The sequence below is a fragment of the Hyla sarda genome, chromosome 7 (assembly GCF_029499605.1).
Source record: "Hyla sarda isolate aHylSar1 chromosome 7, aHylSar1.hap1, whole genome shotgun sequence".
In the NCBI taxonomy this organism is placed as follows: domain Eukaryota; kingdom Metazoa; phylum Chordata; class Amphibia; order Anura; family Hylidae; genus Hyla; species Hyla sarda.
Window position 1 is genome coordinate 173,746,526 of NC_079195.1, and position 6,663 is coordinate 173,753,188.

Below are 6,663 nucleotides of genomic sequence, written 5' to 3' on the forward strand. Positions count from 1 at the left end.
TATTGTTTTTTTTAATAAAATGTCCTGCTGAGGACTTTCCTATTACCTTTGGCATCCGCCTCATCTGTCTACAAGAGTCTGCAGCGCCATACCTGAGGGTTTTTTCCTGCTCTACTTCTAATATTGACTCCCAGGACGACTTGTTTCCTCCTGCAACCCATCGGCATAGCAGCGACTCGTACTACAGTACCCAGATTATATCGTGGGTGATATGCTTTTTTGCATAGATCTCAAGGTGAGCGGCCATCTATAAGCCCCGTGGGTTTCCCCCCCCCCACCCACCACCCGATCTATTGAGGGTAAATACACGAGGCGCCGTCCGTCGGTCCTTTCTTTTCTTTTCTCTACAGATTCATCATGTTGGATGGAGGTGTAGAGGCTCACAACATCAAAGGAGGCAATGATAACATCATTTGGCAACTGAATATCCTTAATTTTATCCAAAAAGTCGGTAGTATCCCTAATGTATGATCTTGTATTTACAGCAAAGGGACGCAGTTCTCTATCTAGAAACACCGAAATACGTGATGTAATAGAATTAGTGCCCGAAACGATAGGCCGTCCCGGGGGATCCACTAAACTCTTGTGGATCTTAGGTAATAGATATAATAGCGGTGTTACCGGAAAGAGCACTGTCAGAAATTTCTTAGTATCCTCATCAATGATGCCAGCCCCCACAGCATTGTTCAGGATTATTTGTATCTTCCTTTCAATATCAAATTTGGGGTCATGTGTAAGTCTCTCATATACCAGCCTATCGTTCAACTGTCTCTCAGCCTCCCTAATATACTGGGTCTTGTCCATCACCACGATCGCTCCCCCTTTATCAGCAGGTTTAATTATGCGATCGCGGTCATGGGCAAGCTCCAGTACAGAATCCAACTCCCCACGTGTAATGTTAGGATGTTTAAGGCGAGCATTTCTATTCCTCAAGATAAGGAAATCTTGTTTAACACATTGTTCAAAAGTACTGATTGCATGTGACTCAAATGGCGGATTAAAATCACTTACATTTCTCAGGCCCAATGGTTGTAACTTCAAACTGCCTGTATTACTGGAAACAAGAGTAGCATTAGAATGGGTGACAGATTGATCAATATTCGTAACCTCCCTATTCTTAGTGGCAAACCACACTTTCAATTTAATACTATAGAAGTAAATATGAAGCCATTACTAACAAATATGCCCTAGATCTTATTATGTTACAAATTGAATTTCTACAGCAGGATGTTAATAACACTAAGAAAACTGTGTGTGAATTGGAGAGTACTTTAAGGAAGATCCTACTTGAAAATGATTTTGACTCCTTTATTGGCAAACAGAAAGATTTTTTGTCTAGACACAGGAGTGAATTGGAGACCAATAAAAAGCGGAAATGGTACAGGGATGTACAGGATTATAACTCGGGAAGAGTATACAATTGGAACACATCCTATATGAACTTTAGACGCAATAAAAAGGGTAAATCCTTTTCAGGTGGAGAACCTACTGAGGATAAGAATCCCGCCAATGGACAATCCGCACCACAGGATGATCACCTTCCTATTTTTTTAGGCCAGGGCCCTACAGGAGACGCCCAAGGAGGGGCGGGAGGAAACACAAACGACGGTATAAGAACCAGAAATCGCAGGGATGTGAAACCCCAACGGGGGAGACAGAGGAAGAATTAAAAACCGTTGTGAACATTTCCTCCAAGGAACTCTCTGCAGACCAACTTAAAGTGCTAAATAAGGGTTTAAATTTTTGTCCTAGTTCACTTACGGACTGGTTCCAACTTGAATTGGACTTTAGTCAATTTTTACGTCGTATTAAATTGAAAGTGTGGTTTGCCCCTAAGAATAAGGAAGGTTACGAATATTGATCAATCTGTCACCCATTCTAATGCTACTCTTGTTTCCAGTAATACAGGCAGTTTGAAGTTACAACCATTGGGCCTGAGAAATGTAAGTGATTTTAATCCGCCATTTGAGTCACATGCAATCAGTACTTTTGAACAATGTGTTAAACAAGATTTCCTTATCTTGAGGAATAGAAATGCTCGCCTTAAACATCCTAACATTACACGTGGGGAGTTGGATTCTGTACTGGAGCTTGCCCATGACCGCGATCGCATAATTAAACCTGCTGATAAAGGGGGAGCGATCGTGGTGATGGACAAGACCCAGTATATTAGGGAGGCTGAGAGACAGTTGAACGATAGGCTGGTATATGAGAGACTTACACATGACCCCAAATTTGATATTGAAAGGAAGATACAAATAATCCTGAACAATGCTGTGGGGGCTGGCATCATTGATGAGGATACTAAGAAATTTCTGACAGTGCTCTTTCCGGTAACACCGCTATTATATCTATTACCTAAGATCCACAAGAGTTTAGTGGATCCCCCGGGACGGCCTATCGTTTCGGGCACTAATTCTATTACATTACGTATTTCGGTGTTTCTAGATAGAGTACTGCGTCCCTTTGCTGTAAATACAAGATCATACATTAGGGATACTACCGACTTTTTGGATAAAATTAAGGATATTCAGTTGCCAAATGATGTTATCATTGCCTCCTTTGATGTTGTGAGCCTCTACACCTCCATCCAACATGATGGGGGTGTAGAGGCTGTAACTAGATGTTTGACAAAGGCAGATTTTTCTCCAGATGATACTGAGTTTCTTATCTCCCTACTGCGGTTGGTCTTGGAGAATAACTATTTTTTATTTAATGATGAATTTTTTTTACAGAAAAGAGGAACCGCAATGGGGAGTAACACTGCGCCAACTTACACTAATATATATATGGCGCATTTTGAGGAGATGTACGTCTATGTGTCGCACCACTTCAGGCATGTCCTGGGGTGGTGGCGATACATAGACGACATCTTCCTCATCTGGAGTGGGGGAGTGTCTGAATTACTCTCGTTTAAAGAATACTTAAATAATGTGACTCCCAGCATCCAATTTACTCTTACACATTCTTTTCGGTCTGTCAGCTTCTTAGATGTACTGGTGAATATTGTAGGCGGTCATTTAACAACGGATTTGTATATTAAGCCCACGGACTGCAATATGCTGTTGAAATTTGAAAGTAGTCACCCCAGGCCTATGGTTAACTCCTTGCCCTTCAGCCAAATGCTGAGGGCAAGGAGGATAACGGATACAGATGAGAAGTTGGAGGTAGCATTGGAAAGGATGGCCAGCAACTTTATCAAAAGGGGCTATCCTAGGAGGTTGGTAGAAAGACACAAAACCTGTGTAAAACAGATGGAGAGGACACCAGAAAGGAGGAATAGAGAGGAGACAAGAGTTCACTTTGTTACAACATACAGTGAGGACTCCATTGCTATAGGCAGAGTTATTAGGAAACATTGGCCTATACTACAGAGTTGTTTTGATATTCCTGAACTTAATATTTTTCCTCTCATGTCATATAGAAGACAGACCAATTTAAAGGACAAACTGGTGAAGGCGGATATATCACAGAGACAAGTGGGCACTCAGAGGTATTTGACAACTATGAATAAGGGTAGTTTCCCTTGTAGACGTTGTGTCAACTGTAGTTTGATGTGTAAGGGCAATAATTTTGTACATCCCAAAAATGGACAGACTTTTCCTATCAGGCACTATCTTACATGCGATAGCGCCTATGTGGTTTATGTGCTTTGGTGCCCATGTGGTCTCCTATATGTGGGGGAGACCACATGGGATTTCAAAACGCGCATGAACCAACATAGGTACACTATACGGAAGAAAAAAATGGATTTACCTGTCTCAAGTCATTTTTCTACTATGGGACATACGGAAAAAGAGTTGAGGTTCATCATCGTCGATCATGTCCCTCCACTCAAACGAGGTGGGGACAGACAGGCGATGCTGAAAAAACTTGAACTTAAATGGATCTTCAAGTTGGGGTCTCTCAAACCGGCTGGTTTGAATGTAGAATTCAAAACTCCACACAGAGTAGTTAATCAGTAATCCTGTTCCTTTGATATCTGGATCTATGAGTACTTGGTAACTTTACATTATCAGTGCTAGCATAAAAATGTATATTCTAACTTTTTAACTTGTCTTCTCTCTTGTTTTTTAGGTGGACTTTGGGATATACTGAACACTCACCTGATGACTAAAATAATTGTTATAGTTTTATTAATAAAACGTTGTAGATTGACTATTTATGTGAGTTTCATGAGTCTCTTATGTGGCGATGTAGTGTGGCGTTGTGGTACAGCCTCCAGTCTAATTAAAAATTCTCTATATTTTTTTTAAAAATTTTAATTTTTTTATTATTTTTTTATTTTTTATTTTTATTTTTAAAAATTCTTTTTGTTATTATTATTTTTCATTTTTCTATTGTATCTTTATTTTTTAATTTTATGTTTTTCATTTTCTATTTTCGTTCTGTTCATTTTGGTTATTGTAATTTTTGATACTAGACACCAGGTTGGTCCAAATGTCCTTGACTGTGTGATCTTGTGTGTGGTTTATGGACCAAGAGGGTCCTAGGGTGGCCGGCGAAGCTGTGTGCTGTGACCACACACCTTCATACGAAGTGTGGAGATGTGGGTCGCGTGCACACTGTGCGTTGCTAGCCTCCGAAAGCCGGATGCTGGCGATACACATGAGTGCGGACCTCCTGAGTCTGTATGGTACGATGGTTGCAGGGGACTAGGACCTTATATTGCTACCTGGTAGTCGTACTTGATAGAGATTTACTATTTTTTTAGTTTGTCCTCTTTGATATATGAGAGGCTTGTTTCCCACACTCAAGATGGCGCAGGTTGTCTCGTGGCGATGTACGCATGCGTTAGATTTCGCGGCGCGTCGCCATGGGCACCTGGACGCCATCCGCTGATTGGCCTAGATCTACTTGCCACACGAGACGCTCTGAGAACGAGGCGCGCAGGCGCTGTTGTTACTTCCTGATGCCGAATACTGTAATAGCGTGGATATACTTTGTCATCCGGTGAGTGTGTGTTCCCCCACCTTTTTAACCCTGTATGTCTGACTACACATGTGTGTCACTTTATTAATTAAACACAATTAGTGTTTATCCTAATGTATTTACTGCACTATATTGTGTCTCACTTTTGTATTTTTCTTGGTTTTGTACTTTGCTACTTATGTGTATATATTTTTTGTATTGTTTACACTATGCATTTGCACTTTATTTAATGATTGATTTTGCACATTAATTGGTACCATTTGTAATTGGTGCCTCTATAAAGATATGGTTAGCACTGGTTGTGTGATGCTTGAGAAAGGTCAGGTTGAGCTGACTGAAACGTCGCTGTTGTATTGACACCTTTTATGGAATAAAAACACATATTTTTCCATGAACTTTGGTGCTGTGGACAAGATTTTTTCTTCTGTTTGAACGATGATCCCCTAACCAAGGATCCAGGAGCTGCGTGCACCCCCTTACAATTTTTTTTCTTCTATTGGCTGTGCTGTTCTTCTTCTACTACTATATATATATATATATATATATATATATATATATTATTATTATTTTCTAATTATCCTTAAAGGGGTACTCCACAGGAAAACATTTTCTTTGAAATCAATTGGTGCCAGAAAGTTAAACGGATTTGTAAATGACTTCTTAATTTCCTGAATTTCCTTTCTACCTGACCACAGTCATTTGGATAGGGGATAAGATGTCTAAGGCCAGAATACCCCTTTCAAGGAGATCTGCAGCCATAAACCCTTATCCCCTATCCGTACACTTATCCCAAAATGCTGGGACCCTCCCCCCCCCCCCCTTGCAATCTCTGTCTAATAGGATAGGAGAGAGCACAGAAGAGTCCTATCAGACAGAAGAGAGCACAGAGGAGTCCTATCAGACAGGAGAGAGCACAAAGGAGTACTATCAGACAGGAGAGAGCACAGAGGAGTACTATGAGACAGGAGAGAGCACATAGGAGTACTATCAGACAGGAGAGAGTAGAGAGGAGTGCTATCAGACAGGAGAGAGTACAGAGGAGTGCTATCAGGCAAGAGAGAGCACAGAGGAGTGCTATCAGACAGGAGTGAGAACAGAGGAGTACTATCAGACAGGAGAGAGCACAGAGGAGTACTATAAGACAGGAGAGAGCACAGAGGAGCACTATCAGATAGGAGAGAATACAGAGGAGTACTATTGTTGGGTCTACAATATTCTGATATATTGATCGCTATATCTATACTCATATGCCTTTGCTAAAATGCTATATGATATTGCTAAATATTGCAGAACAACTTTGCTTTCCTTATTTCAAGACATTTCAGCTTGCTCTTTGCCCGTAATTAAGACTAGAACCTTGAGATGAAGACTACAGATACAGGAAGTCTAAACATTGGGCTTTGTGGAAAGATGGAGAAATCTCAAGCTAGAAGCCTTGCAACATAAATGACTTATGCTACGCCACGATCAAATCAGCATATAGAATGATGCATAATTTTACATTTCACCCTCCCCTTTTTGTCAGTTTGTAAAAACTAATGTGATTTCCGTAAAATAAACAGAACTCCCTGGGATACCAAGGAGGGAAATCAAACCAACCTGGCCTGGTGTGAATTTTCTTATGTCGACACTCGGAAAAAATAGTACAGCGGTAGTCACTCACAGATTAAGGTTGCACATTAACCAATCCTTAACATTTGGCAGCGGTGGGATGGCCGGAACCACACTCGA

The 6,663-nt window shown here is 40.8% G+C and overlaps 1 long non-coding RNA gene across 1 annotated transcript; it reads left to right on the forward strand.

Annotated features, from left to right (window-relative positions):
• Positions 1-1,849: 1,849 nt before the first annotated feature.
• LOC130282735 (uncharacterized) lies at positions 1,850-4,177 on the forward strand. The gene is made up of 3 exons (XR_008846509.1): positions 1,850-1,943; positions 3,425-3,493; positions 4,078-4,177. It is a non-coding gene; the product is annotated as an uncharacterized LOC130282735 (long non-coding RNA).
• The last annotated feature ends 2,486 nt before the right edge of the window (positions 4,178-6,663 follow it).